The sequence below is a fragment of the Sinocyclocheilus grahami genome, unplaced genomic scaffold (assembly GCF_001515645.1).
Source record: "Sinocyclocheilus grahami isolate Dianchi unplaced genomic scaffold, SAMN03320097.WGS_v1.1 scaffold388.1, whole genome shotgun sequence".
NCBI classification, from domain to species: Eukaryota; Metazoa; Chordata; class Actinopteri; order Cypriniformes; family Cyprinidae; genus Sinocyclocheilus; species Sinocyclocheilus grahami.
In genome coordinates, this window is record NW_015505567.1 from 1,005,059 (window position 1) to 1,021,178 (window position 16,120).

General features: G+C 38.5%; 1 pseudogene; it reads right to left on the reverse strand.

Annotated features, from left to right (window-relative positions):
- Positions 1–11,078: 11,078 nt before the first annotated feature.
- On the reverse strand, positions 11,079–14,627 carry LOC107550111 (extracellular calcium-sensing receptor-like; annotated as a pseudogene).
- Between the last annotated feature and the right edge of the window lie 1,493 nt (positions 14,628–16,120).

Sequence of the window (16,120 nt, forward strand, 5' to 3'; positions counted from 1 at the left end):
ACAAATACTTTGTAACACCCCAGGACGCCGAACAAGACCCTGGTTTCATGGTAACCCGATACATTTACAACCTTGTGGAATGCGAGCCGGCTCTCATTCTGCTTTCTCCAGAAACAAAGGGACACAAATGCACACAATACTGATATAATACCAGCATTGTTTTTTTTAAAATCAGTGTAGAATTTCTATACTTCTATGTGTTGACATGATCATCACTCTTTTGTGTGTTATACACAATCTGCTAATGATTAGAACACTAGTATTTTCAGCAGTTAAAAGTGGTTTTAAGTCAGTAAGGTAGGTCTCTTGAAGCATCTTGGAGACGTTACCACAGTTCTTCTGGATTTATAGTCTGTCTCAGTTTGTTCTGTTTCTTCATGTCATTCCAGACAGACTGAATGATGATCAGATCAGATCTCTGTGTGGAGCACTGGCTGTTGTCAGACAAAAATATCACTGAATTATTACAATTAATGGCAAAATGAATGTTTGGAAATGTAAACTGAAATTTCCTACTGACACACTACAGCAAAAGATAGAAATAACTGATTTAAAATAACTGATTTAAAAAGATTTTTCTTTTTAGCGGCTGGAAATACTAGTGTTCTAATCATTTTTGACAACTTTATTTTAATGAAAAATAACAAATGAAAAAAATATATAATCATAATCTATGACAGAAACACTATTATAAACTAGGTTAGTGGATAATTCTGCAGCAAAAGTTATTCTAGAAAAATCATGAGTGCACAATAATTTTACAAAATCTAAACATTTAGTAAAATAAATTTTTTAGTGGTGATCAAATAAACATATAGAACTAAATCTGGTAAAATGTTACACATTTCTCTTTGTATTGTTGTAAAAGACATTCATGAAAAACAAGTAAATATATTTATATAAAAATTTTACTATACAATTAAAAGACATTTCTTTCAAATGTATAGCACAGTAATGGAGTCAGCAACATATGCGTCCTACCGTATATATCATATGTTGCTGCCTATGTGCTATACATTAAAATATTAATAGCATTTATTGTTCTGTCCTATCATAGGACAGAACAAGAAAGGCTAGTAATAATCTTTCATTGCGCAAAAGTATTATAAAATGAAAGGCTCCAATACAGAGTGGCACAAAGCGTTTATGTGCATACCGTGTGCAGAATGATGTGCTACACGGAGTCACAGCATAGTGTATTAAATCTGTGCAATAGTTTTTTGAGCCTTAAATTCAGTTACTGTGTGCTCCTGGATAGAGTTTCATCGTCTTGACTGTCGTAACTGAACACAACACATAGTTTGAATACTGAGTGGATCTGTAACTCACATTGAACTATGGAACAGCTTCAGAACACTTATAGTGCACAAACATTTTTTGTGCTTTATAGTGTTTTTGGTGCTTCTGATTCTATAACAGAATAGTATATGCAGAATATCGAATTTGGATCGGTCTCAACTGACCCAGGGCTCCAGACAAAAAAATCAAGTAAGGAGCCACTGGCTCCTATAAGAAAAAAACTTAGGCTCCAAATAATTGTTTTAGGTGCCACAGAATAAACGCGTTATATTTATTTTATTATTATTATTATTTTTTTACATTTTAACATTTCAATCATACTGTCATGTGTTTATGTCTCATCTTTTCTTGACTTTATCAGCATTTTAATCTATCTTGTAGATGATGGGAACTATGGTTCACCTAAAGTGGGAACTAAATGTCTTTTCCAACTTGAAATATACAGTCACAAAGAATTATTCATTACACAGAAATGAGAATCTGTACCAATATGGACCATAAGCATCACTTGGCCACTGAGTGTAGTTTGGGCTCCTCCTCAATGCATCCTGTAAATGTTGTCATATGTCTTTCACACTTTCAGTCTGTTTTTCTTCATTACTAAAATGCAATTTTATAGGAGTTGAATCATGTAGACAACAGGTTAAGTAAAAATAATAATATGCAATAGTGCATAAATATAGCAAGATGTTCCTCTTTATAGTTCTTTTTCTAGCTGACTGATCTTATGGAAACTGAATGGTTATTCTGAGGTTGCAATGTTTACAAGCTTTACACGTTTTCCACAGTTTGAAACAGTGAATGAGCTTTTACATGAGACATTTCAGTAAGTTGTACTGTATCTCTTATAAAATAGCCGACCTTTTGAATTCATGTTTATTATGTACTATACTGTAGCAGTAAAGAGAAACATATAATAGGCTCACTTGCCGCTTTAACTGAGGCGCTAAAGCAATCAACCATGCCGCATTAAAGAGCGCAAAAAAACATTTATTGTTTGAATTTCGTTATGAATTTGACGTAATTTTAAAGCTGATACTTTAATAAAAAGTAACAAAGCACAAAGTTTTTTGTGATTACTGGATGGCAAGTGCGACTTAAATAATAATTTAACGCATTAATACAGCATATAGACTAAGATCTTGATAAGAAAGAAGCCATAGTAATGCTTATAAGAGAATTGTTAACGATATTGTCATCCACACAGCTGACAGCTCTACCCGTTGTAGTTTGTTTGCGAAAGTTGTGCACGAAATAAGACCATTCTTTTGTACACTTTTGCTTGCACGTCTCTGTCATTTCGATCTCTCTTGCGCTCCACAACTGAGCTGCGTCAGTGGCGACCTCAGCAAAAACTTAACTCGCAAATTAATGTTTTTGGTCGCAAATGTGATAGTCACATTCTGGAGCCCTGCCTGTGACTGTTACCTGATCTGGCAGAAAATGCCAGTATCAGATCGGTGCATCCCTAGTTTGTGGTTGATAAAATGACTTGGTATTCGAGGTGACTGGTTCATTAACACTGCCGCTTAGAACATTTACGTTCTTGCCTCTGTGAACATAAGGGTTTGAATGAATACTTTCCTTGGACAAATTGCTGTGCCTGGACTGCTTGCCTTGTCCCATCTGGCTGCTGTTCCTGGACCTGTTGCTTTGCCTGGACTGCTTCCTGTGTCGGTACCGTTGGCTGTGCTGGGACCCGTCACTGTGTTGGGATACATCACTGTGGCTGGACTGATGACTGGACCCAGCACCCCTCAACTGACTAAATTTACATTTAAATATCCAGGGTCTGAAAAACAAAACACTGAGTTAATTTTAAAAAATCCTTCAACTGTATTCACACACAAATTTGATTAAATGTTTTGTGGTTGATAAAATGAGTTGGTATTTGAGGTGACTGGTTTAATATGATGATTACTAACTGCCTGTGGACCTGTCCCTGGACCCAACAGCAGTCTGATGAGACCTGGCAAAATTCGAGTGTCCAGAGTCTGAAAATTTGCAAATGTACATTAACAACGATTTCGTAGCCACCATCATGTTATAATTATGCAAGAAAAAAATATGAAAGAAATTAGTAGGTTCAAGTAATGGATACTGAGTACCAGTGGACTTTTTGTTAAATCCGGCAGACTCCATCTGGATGGACTTTGTCACCTTTGTTGGTGGAATGGGAAAGGAGGGCATAATGACATCTAGACAGATGCAGTATATAAATTAAACGGAAGCATCAGTCGTAAAAATAATGAGCTTTAACTTTGTAAACTTATAACTTTGCAGTTCTATAAGAACTACTTAGGTGTGCAATGTCAGCAAGCTCAGGAAACCGTTACCTGTCATGTTCTCTTCTTCCTCCTCCAAATTGTCAGATTCTGTAATTGTACAAATTAATATATTTTATAACATGCACTAATGATCAGTTAAAAAAGTGACCTGAAACTTGAGGGCCCCATATTAATTTAGTGTATAGACTTTGATTCTCAAGACAGATTCAACAATTATCATACAAACATACCAAGAATATAGCCATCAAAGTTGTGTTTGGTCTTTTTCCTCCGAACTGCTTTCTCATCTTCCTCCTCTTCCTCCTCAACATGACTCGTCATGTCATAATCATTGCATTCACCAATGCTAACTGTAAAGTAAAAATCACAGACAATACAATTACAATAAAAATGACTTTACTACTAGCACTTTGACTAAGGGTGCTCGACCGATACAGCTCCCTATTGGAGCACCCATAAGTTTGACTTGATTTTTCTCATTTGGCTGCCTTACAATTTTTATTTGGACAAAGAGCAAAGAATCTGATTAGATCGTTAACAAAAGCTTACTTGAGGTCATTTTACGCTTCACCAAGGTGAACGTCATCCAGTCATCCTGAGGGGAGTGCCGATTGAGGAAAGCTGCCTTTTCCCCTTTTTTTGGCCATCTAATGATTTTTTTTTCAGCATCAATCCAGTTGTCTGGCGCAGTTCCCTCCACTTCTTTACCATGCTCCACCCACACAGCTCTGGCATACATGATCTGGCAAGTAAAACACATTCATAAAGTGTTAGTATGATTTCACCCTACATCTCTCTTGTCTGTCTTTACTGAGCTGAGCTGTCTCCTCCCCCCACACACTGCATCATCGTGAGTATATTCACTCCTTATTGCTGATTGGCTGTGTTTTGTGCACGGTATGCTCCAATATCAAACATTGGACACATCTACATAGAGCAGAGGTGGCCAACGTCAGTCCTGGAGAGCCACAGTCTTGCAGACTAAGCTCCAACCCTAATCAAACACACCCGAACAAGCTAATCAAGGTCTAAGAGTTACTACAAAGCTACAGGCAGGTGAGTTTTTATTAAGGTTGGAGCAAAACTCTGCAGGACTGTGGCTCTCCAGGACCAAATTTGCCCATCCCTTTCATAGAGGTTAATTAAGATTTTAATTAAACTTGCCAACCTTCAAATTCTGTGTTCTATACCATGGAGGAGAGGTATGAGGACAGAACCACTATTTTCATGAGGGAGGCAGGCCACCTTGCGGAACAGATCCGTTTCAAGCAGTTGTCGTCTTTTCATCCTGTCTTGCCCATTTCTTGTGTACACTATATTGAGAAGTTTGGAGTTGCACGGCTTCTCAAACAATGGTGATGTGTAACGCTGGTGCATACCACAATGCCATCTCCATTTTTTTCTCTCTGATGAAAGCAAATTTTTCATCTCGTAGGAGAAAACAATTGTCCTTTTCCTTTGTAGAAAGAAACATTCGAGATCGTGCTTCAGGCTGTGCTTTGGCGTTTGCATATTCAATCTCTGACAATCGCCTGGTCACCTGTGCTAGGGGATTTTTCCCACTCCGTACATGTTTCTTGATTTGTTGGAGATGGTTTTCAAAAGGAAAACCAGAAATATCATTCAACGAGCAATTGAAGTGACGCACATCCTCATGAAGGTGAATCAGTCCATGTACATTGTAAACTGAAAAATACTTTCCGTACAGGTCAGCACAGCGCATGACAAAGTGTGACATGAGTTCATAGGCATACTGAAGGTATGCATTGCGAGTGCTCTCATCTGACTCCAACATGATTGACATGGCTACTGTCAAGGATAGGAAATGGTAGTATCTTTCGGGAGATAACACAACTGGTCCTGGTACCAACAAAAACTGTCGAAATTCTGTGGCCTTCCACCTGTCCAGCTCTTCTAAACCCCAGGGCTGCCGAGCAAATTCACTAGGCATCTTCCCTCGCAGTCTGTTTAGCTTTTGTGATAGTTCTTTCCTTTGCCTTACAGATAAGCGGCAAAGTGTTGGGCCCCGAGTCAAGAATATTAGCATCCGTCGAACCACTCCCAAGTTGACCATATGCATATAGTCTAAGACAAAAGAGCTAACACAAGACAGTCCTGCAGCAATGAATGGGCTGACACCAGTTTGATGGTTCTTGTAAGCTACTACACTGAAAGCTTCGTCTGTTCGCAAGGTGCATCCCTGTTCATTAAATACCACTCTTCTTGCGATGTAAGCACCTTTGGTGATGCACCTCTCACAACTGTGATAGGCATTATGATTCTTAATGCGCTTCAGATAAGCTCTTGCTGGTGCGTCGCAGATCAATGCTTTAACATGAACAGTGTAGGTCTTCTCTTCATGAATTAGCCCATTCTCTGTGAGATGTTTACACTCCATCAAAAAGTCATCAAGATATTCCTCAAGAGGATATGGTTTGTTGTCCCCACAAAAGAGAGCTACCATAAATGGCTCAAAGTTGTGAAACTTCGCCAATATTGGCCAGAACTGGACTTTACTGCTTTTGAAGAGTGGGACACCATCAATATTGATGCTGAGGTTTACTGAAACATGATCAAGTACGAAAGACGTTGTCTGACTTAGTAAACTACAAATCCCCTTTTCTAACCCATAATAAATGTATTGCCCACTACATTTCGGCTCAGATCCCAGGGCTCGTGGTGTAGCATGGAGTGTCCTTTCTTAATATTGCCAATAATTCATTTAAGGATCTTTGTGTGGTCCACAGACGTCCAAAAGGGGTCTTAATCAGACGTTCAGAAATTGAACTAGTTTTGCACGTCCACAGACGTCCAAAAGGGGTCTTAGTCAGACGTTCAGAAATTGAACTAGTTTTGCACGTCCAGAAGACTTCCAAAAGTGGTTCTGAACTAACGGACATTATACAGACATGATCTGAACGTCTCTCTGACGTCACATGATTGCTGGGAACCTACCTAACATTGTTCGGGAGGCAGACACACTCTGTCAGTTTAAATCTAGATTAAAGACCCATCTCTTTAACCTGGCTTACACATAACACACTAACACATTTCTAATATTCAAATCCGTTAAAGGATTTTTAGGCTGCATTAATTAGGTCAACCGGAACCGGGAACACTTTCCATAACACCCGATATACTTGCTACATCGCTAGAAGAATGGCATCTACGCTAATATTAGTCTGTTTCTAACTTATTCCGAGGTCACCGTAGCCACCAGATCCAGTCTGTATCCAGATCAGATAGTCACTGCAGTCACCCGGATCCAGTACGTATCCAGACCAGATGGTGGATCAGCACTTAGAGAGGACCTCTACAGCCCTGAAAGTCAGCAGAGACCAGGACAACTAGATGAGCCCCAGATACAGATCCTGGGGATCTAAAGACCTAAAGACTAAAGACCTTGTCTCAGACGGCCACCGGGACAAGACCACAGGTGCCAGTTGAGTCCTCTGCACAATGTGACTTTGCTGCAGCCTGGAATTGAACTGCTGGTTTCGTCTGGCCAGAGGAGAACTGGCCCCCCGACTGAGCTTGGTTTCTCCCAAGGTTTTTTCTCCACTCTGTCACCGATGGAGTTTTGGTTCCTTGCCGCTGTCGCCTCTGGCTTGCTTAGTTGGGGACACTTCATTTCCAGCGATATCGTTGACTTGATTGCACAGATACTATTTAAACTGAACTGAGCTGGATGATGACATCACTGAATTCAATGATGAACTGCCTTTAAATTAAAAATTTGTGTTTACTATTGTCACTTTGCATTTTTGACACATTATTTTCCTAATTAATGCTGTACAGTTGCTTTGACACAATCTGTATTGTTAAAAGCACTATATAAATAAAGGTGACTTGACGGTTGCAGTGAGAACATCAATGTTGAGAGAAAAAATGCAAACATACAAACCAACCAAGTCAGCTTCTTATACTATTGTGTCACCACAAAAAATAAAGACAATAAAGACTGAACAATACTCTGTGTCAAATAATGCATGTTTTCCTATTCACTGATATAAACTTACATAACCAAATGCAAATTACCCGGTCACTCCATCCTAGCTTTTCTTTATCTTTAAGGAACTACATCACTTTACCTAACCCAGACAATAACCCGACAAAGAAACAAAGGTGTAAATGATCACATAAGGGCCCATACATACAACACACACACACTCCCCTTCTCCCACCATTGCAGGCCTGAACGATGCTCGGGTTCATAGTGGCCTAGAACTCAAATGGTCCCTTCGCTCACAGTGCAAAACAAATAAAAAAACACTGTACCTCAACGTCCTAATGTGAGCTGAACCCAAGAAACAGCGATGAGCGTCCACAAATGACTCCCAATCCAGTGAACTGAGAAGCAGATGAATCAGTCGCAAGCTCCATTTTCCACCGATGCTAGAGGACCAAATTAGCTCACGGTACTCAAAGGGGCAAGATCTTGAAGTGATGTCCTACAAAATATTCTCTTTTTTATTCAGTCATACTGTACAAGTGGGCTGAGATTAACTTAAATCAAACTGTTGAATCGTCCAAGTCGATCAGCTTCCAGCAGTAGTCTTCCGTCCAATTCACACATATTTTCCCTCGCTTGAAATAACAACTACATCAAACTCATCCTGTTAGATTAAATACTCACTTGTATTAACAGTATAACACACTTTGTCTTGGAAACCAGGGGGGTATTCCAAAAAGCAGGTTGTGTGACATACCTGGGTATTTTTGAGGATAAGCGAGCGGACAACGTCAGCTTTCGGTTCCAAAATCAGAAGTTAATTTCAGGGTATGTAAGTAACCATAGTAACTTGCTCTCTGAAGATAACCTGCTCCGGAGCAGGTTATGCTCCAGGGTTAGTTCACTTCAGCGCTATCAGCGCACATGTGATCTACTGAAGAGCCTTCAGTGGGCGTGACTGTAACGGGGCGACCAAGACGTGAGATGTGCGGATCCATTTGCAAGGCTTTATTTCAGTGGTTCTCAACCTTTTTTTCCACTGAGCCACACTATGGTACAAGTGCAAGTCTCACGGGCGGTACGCATATCATTTACATATTATGTCACCAATACAAACCAACCAGATTTATAATAGCCTATTATAGCCTAAATATTATGATATCTAATCGATTATATTAATTGAAATAAATAAATAAATAATTATACTCACCATTAATAAAACACCTGGGGGTTATTCCAAAAAGCAGGTTATGTGACATACCCGGGTATGTTTGAGGATAAGCGAGTGGATAACCTCAACTTTCCATTCCAAAATCGGAGGTAACTTTCAGGGCATGTAAGTATATAGCAACTTGCTCTCTGAAGATAACCTGCTCCGGAGCAGGTTATGTTCCAGGGTTAGTTCACTTCAGCGGACGTGTGATCTACTGATGAGCCTTCAGTGGGCGTGACAGACAGCGCACAACATTATATAATATTACAATATGTAATATAGCCTATTATATATATTTATATATATATTTGTATGATATGTTAATGATAAAGCGCTAATATAAGTAATAAATAAGGTAATATATTATTCTAATATGGTTATTATTAATTTTATTGGCATATATTACAGTTATCTGTATAAATTATAAAACACTATGACAAGGTAATGTTTAATTTATTATATATATATTTATTTATTACATTTTATATTATCATCTCACACATGGATCGGCATGTTCTATAATGTCTAAATTCTAAATCAAAATACATATCTGATATGATATGTATATCCTTTCTCACACAGAACAACCTCCTGGACAGCAACCAATCTGGCTTCAGAAGTGGACATTCGACCGAGACTGCCTTGCTTTTAGTTGTTGAAGCCCTAAGACTGGCAAGAGCGGCTTCCAAATCATACTTTTTTTGACTTATTTAATATATAATTAGCATCAAACAAACAATAAAATTTATATTCTCAAGGATTAAAGATTAAACAGAAAAAAATTTAAATGATTAAATTAAAATGAAATAAAAAAATTAAAATGAATGCACAACCATCAATTAGGTGGCGATATGCACTAAGCATATAAACAACCATTGAACAAAAGAAGACGAAAGAAATAGCATGCAAAGGAAGGCATGAGTCAGTCGACAGTGAAAGTTATCCAGAGGGCTTGACAAGAGGGGAAATCCAATAACAAGAGCAATAGTCCAGGCGAGGTGCAAACACAGTCCCAAACAGAAAGGCAAAAGATTAATCCAAGATAAACATGCAATAATCAGGTAACACGGGAAAGCAGGCAAGACAAGACTATGACTAGGAACTAAGGACTAAAAACTAGGGCAGGAAACTGGCTCCGTAATGTGCTACCACTAGGAGAGTGATATACGCAAACAATACACGGCAGTTTGAAAAGGATCTGAGTGGGGGTAATGTGTGATTGTGTGCAATCAGTGCAATGGATGATGGGATACGTAGTCCGGGATGACATGTAACAGTTTGTGTAATTTGACAGTCAATGTAACGGAAGGGTGACCTCTGGTGGCGATCGAACGGAAGTCCATGGACAGGATTCGTGACAGTGACAGATAGAGCACAACATTATAATACAAATTTATATATATATTTGTATGATATGTTAATGATGAAGCGGTAATATAAGTAATAAATAAGGTAATATATTCTAATATGGTTATTATATTTATTTTATTGGCATATATAACAGTTATCTGTATAAATTATAAGACACTATGACAAGGTAATGTTTAATTTATTACATTATATATATTTATTTATTACATTTTATATGTATTATCATCTCACACATGGATAGGTATTTTCTATAATGTCTAAATTCTAAATCAGAATACATATCTGATATATATTTATTTATTTATTACATTTTATATTATCATCTCACACATGGATAGGTATTTTCTATAATGTCTAAATTCTAAATCAGAATACATATCTGATATGATATGTATATCCTTTCTCACACAGAACAATCTCCTGAACAGCAACCAATCTGGCTTCAGAAGTGGACATTCGACCGAGACTGCCTTGCTTTTAGTTGTTGAAGCCTAAGACTGGTAAGAGCGGCTTCCAAATCATACTTATTTTGCTGGATCTGTCTGCTGCTTTTGATACGGTGAACCACCAGATACTCCTGTCAACCCTATTGGAAAATGGCATCTCAGGAACCACATGCCAGTGGTTTGAGTCTTACCTCTCAGATAGGTCCTTCAAGGTATCTTGGAGAGGTGAGGTGTCCAAGTCGAAACATCTAGCTACTGGGGTGCCTCAGGGCTCAGTACTTGGAAATGTATTTTTTAAAATTGTATTTATTTCATAATGATGACTTAGAGTACATAAATAAACATAATACAAAAAAAAAAAAAAACTTTAGTGGGAACCCAGCACCGAAATCTATGCTTATATCATCACAAACTGATTAATAGAGTAGAATTTGTTTGTAGTGTGTACATATTTATAGATAATGCTATTATGAAAATGGCTCATCACAAAAGCCTTTCTTTTGTACACATTATCTGGGCATCATGTTCTTTTTTGTATTTTTCTCAGGTTTAAGCAGAATGATATAACATTTTGGGGTGAATATACACAGCAACAGGCCATAACTGGAAGCCAAAATAGCAAAAATCTCCACAGCTACCGTGTACTTCCCCGGTGAGCTGACATACGCTGGCACAAATGCAATCCACACAGCACAGAAGATCAACATGCTGAAAGTAATGAATTTTGCCTCATTGAAATTGTCTGGAAGCTTTCGCGCAAAGAAGGCCAGCAGGAAGCAGACCACTGCTAACAGACCGATGTAGCCCAGCACTAGTACAAACCCCACAACAGATCCCACCGTGCACTGCAGGATCACTCGAGCACCAAGCTCACCTCCTGCATTCTCTGTGGGCAGAGGAGGAGCCAGCAGCAGCCACAGTAAACATATCACAACCTGAACCAGTGTGCAAAGGAAGATGCCTGCCCTCTGCTGGATGGGCCCAAAGTATTGCATCAGATTTGATCCAGGTAGAGTGGCCCGAAAAGCCACCAGCACCACCACAGTTTTACTGAGGACGCAAGCGATGCAGATCACAAAGCTCACTCCAAACACGGTGTGACGTAGCATGCAGTTCCACGGCGCAGGGCGGCCAATAAAAACCAGCGCGCACAAGAAGCAGAGAGTGAGTGACACCAATAGTAGGAAGCTCAGCTCTGAGTTGTTGGCCCGTACAAGGGGTGTGTCACGATGATGGAAAAAGGCTGCCAGAACAGTTGTGGTTAGGGTCGCCCCAGTGACGGATAAGACTGTCAGGACAATTCCCATTGTATCTTGCAAAGACAGAAACTCCACAACCTTTGGGATGCACCTTGTTCTTTCAGTGTTTGACTCTCAGCTGTGAAACATCTGTGTAGATGCGGCCATGTTTCTCCACATTCTCTGAGCCTGTGCACTTTGGAGTTTTAGATGAAGGCTGCCAGTCTTGTGCCAGCGAGCACCCAAAAAGTTCTTTCCAAACATCTTTTACAAACGGTTCATTTGGCTGCTTCGCAGGGCTCAGCTGGGCAAGAAAAGCACCAAGACCCTGAATATCAGCCCGACGCAAAGCAAAGCCAATGGTACCGGCTAGGAGAGAACTGCTTGCTGGGTCAAAGAACAGAATAGAGGTGCTCCAGGCCTCTGTGGCTATCCACTGCCTGTTGGTCACATTCTGCACCACCACTTCCTTTAACAGGACTTCTATATCAGGGGCAATGGCAAATGTTACCACAACACGAGCTGTGGAACTCTGGATCCTCTCCACAGTTCGCCTGATCCTGCTTTGTGAGTGTGATTTTGGAATGAATTCCAGGTAGTCCACACAGATTTGTGTATTTTCCAGTTCTTTCAAGAGAAGCTGCACGCCACTTTTACCATATTCATCATCTCCTGCGACCACCCCCACCCAGGTCCAGTCCAGCAGGTGCAGCAGACGGGCCATGGCCTTGGCCTGGAAAGCATCACTGGGAACAGTGCGCAGGAAAGAGTGAAATCTGCGACTGTCACTGAGACAAGCACAGGATGCAAAATAACTCACCTGGACAGACAAAACACAGATCAAAATCTAGATAAAAACAGTGTAAAAAAATTCACCAAATATTTTATGCTTAGAAATGTTATGCTTACTACAATTATTTAAACATTTAACTTAATACAAAGAGTTTTCAATAAACATTGGATAAACTACAATAAATAACAGTTGCTTACTCTCTAAAATGTATCAGAGCAACAATTTCAGCATGTCAAAGTCAGAAGTGGACAAAGTACACAAATCAAGTACTTGAGTAAAAGTACAGATACCCTAACAAAATATTACTCCAGTAAAAATATTAAGCACTCCTTTTCAACTTAACTTGGGTAAAAGTACAAAAGTACTTGATTTTTAATGTAGAAGAACTCTATGCAATACTAGTTTTACATCATTTGAAACTGCAACGGCAGCAGGGTAGATGTATGGGCATTCATTTGCGTTATTTTAATGTAATTATAAAAAAAGAACTTCCCCCTTCAGATGATAATACACAAATGTGAACATGTCTACATTCAAGCATTTCATACAGAAGGCTTAAAGAGCCCATTTACAGCAGCTTTAGTTCACAAACAACAGGCAGTCGTGATCTAAATTTGATTTTCATTTATAATAACAAATTCTAAAATTCGGCATTAGTAACCTACTCTTCGCTCCATCAGTCATGCGGCACACTCAAGCTCCAAAGACCTCACATTCTTGGCTCATTTTTAGTCAGACTTGTGAATTCACAGAACTGTTAACTGGAGATTCGCTCTGACTGGATCACTGTCACACACTGTCATTGTCAACAATGTAGCAACAATGGTATAATTTTTAATGTTATTCACACAACGAATCCAGTTCAGTAAATAATAGATAATAGAATTATTATACTTAAAAATGTTTTGTTTTTGTTTTTTGTTTTCATTGTAGCCTAAGAGCTTTAGAGGAATGCTTAGTTTCAATATACATGTAAACCTTTTATGTTACTGGAGAGATTATTATGAAATTCAAGACAACTCTAGTCTTTAAATATGCATTTTAAGTGAATTTTATCAGTGATGTACTGTATATGGATATTCCAGTTTAGGAAATTTTAGAAAATGTACTTACAAATGTAAAGTGAATACTAGGAAAGCTTTTATGGATGTCAATGGAACATAATGATCTTTAAAAGTATAACACACTGATGAATAACACTTTTTAAAAGTCACAGTAAATTATTTTTAAATGTGACTTCCAAAAAATAAATAAATAATTTATTATACCATGGGGATATCAAACACTCCCAGCGTGTCAGCCACCACTATTGAGGCAGAGGATCGAGCGTCACCGATAATGACAGGCACCATTGGGGCCCCGCTGCATTCTGCTCCCGACACTGTCCCCTCCTGCCCTGTTACCAGAGCTAAAGCAGCACTCAGTGTTGTGCCCTCAGCTAGGCAAGTGTCAGCTACCAGGTACCCCAGAGTAATGTTTGGAAGCAGGACAGGATCCTGATTAATCTCCTCCACTGTGAAGATCATAGTTTTGAGCCAGCGGTATGAGCGAAGGTCAACACTGAAAGAAAATGTAAAATGTAAAGTTTTGTTAGTTTGAGGAATAACTGAATGACTATATAGCAGAATTTTTTTTTATTCTTATGTGATAATTCTAATATGTTGAAATATATACAATAAAACAATATATTATTATTTTAGGCTGAGTAGAATATCAGGGTCAGTTAAGGTTGTGCTGAATTACAGTCAACAAAAACCCTCTAGAGAGACCATTTTCACATTAAACAGTTATCTTGTCTTTAAGTTAATATTAAATACTCACCCCTGGCAGCGAGAAATATGCTTTATTTGAGTAAAAGCATGATAAGGCTCTGGTGCTTCAACATGAACTGGAAATAGACCACCAATGATCACATCTCCCTCTTTATACAGACTTTCTGAAACAAATCTGGCCTGCAGACCACAGGACAGGCCTGCACCACAAACACTGACCATCTCTACAATAAATCCCATCACCCACAACCACATAATCAATTCCATGACTTTACACACACACAGACTGAAAAAACAGAGTGTGGGAGACTTAGTGCAGAGTCACACTTTCCCAGCAAAGAAAGAAGGGTTGAATGATCTCCCCTTTTGTAGACTTTAATTTGCCTGGGGCTAAAGTAGATGCGAGAAGAAAACAAGTGAGTAAGGGATAATTGCAGAAAGCTTTGTGGAGAGCACAAAAACAAAGAAAAACGACTTTAAAAAGATTTTGTGATAATTATGCAACTGCAAGCATGGAGCAAAAAAACGTCAGCAAGCATCAAAGCTAGACAAATGTTGAAAGATCACTTAATTTACAAGTTAGCCCAGGTGAAAAAGAAGTACTCTTAAATGTATTAAAAATTTACTTGAAATTCAGATATATTTATAGTACAGTTGTATTCCTAGCATGCTTACTTGAAGTGTGTTAAAAGTGTACTGAATTGCATTTTAATGCATTTTTAAAAAGTATACTAGAAGTACTTTGGTAATAAATATATGCTTAGTTGCGCTTTTAAGAAATATGCTAAAACACAAGCATACTTTTGTGACATTTAGTGTATTTACGGTTTTAATTTTTGAGTGAACTGTTTAATTAAATAGAACATTCATTGTTACATCTTTATTTTTTCCCAGCTTCTTAAAGCTTCTATGTGTGTAGATTTGGAACCTCATTATTTTGCGACTCTAAGTAAATATTTAATTTCTGTTACTTGTCATTGCCAGTCGAAAGCTTTTTTTAAGTGCAGTAGCTACATTCAATTTGACCAATCAGAGCCAAACTTTTTTAATCGGCTTTGCAGGTAATGGTCCAATCACACGGCTGTATGTTTTTGAGATGGTAACACTTTTTCTGCAGAAATCATCCCAGTTTCGCTTAATTTTATTTTCCTGACTAGAAAACCAGGTCAGCTCCCAAGTCAAAGCAAGCACGTATAGATGAAGATACTGATCGTGGAAACACTGCTCCTCGGAGGTAAGTTTTTACTAGCTATTTGTTTAACTAACTTTCAGTTCACTTCTGAGTTTTTGCTAAGTTGACAGTGCTGGTGTGCATTTGCAAATGTTAGCTAACATGTGGAATGCTAACATTAGACGATGTAACACCTGTAACACGACACTGACACATAGTAGCTAGTTATCTAGCAACTATATGCACTGGGTATATGGTTGCTTAAAGTCTAGGTAGTGGCATTTGTCTGTCATATAACAACTATAAAAACATTGTCCATTTGGCAGAAAGAATAATTTATAGCATGCGTCGTGTTAGCATCGTAAGTTGTTATTTTTGTTTTCTTTGCACACAAAAAGTATTCTCGTAGCTTTGTAAAATTATGGTTGAACCACTGATGTCACATGGACCATTTTATCGATGTTCTTACTACATTTCTGTGCCTTGACTGTGGTAGTTACCTTGCTGTCTATGGAGGGTCAGAGAGTTCTCGGATTCCATCAAAAATATCTTAATTTGTGTTCCGAAGATGAACGAA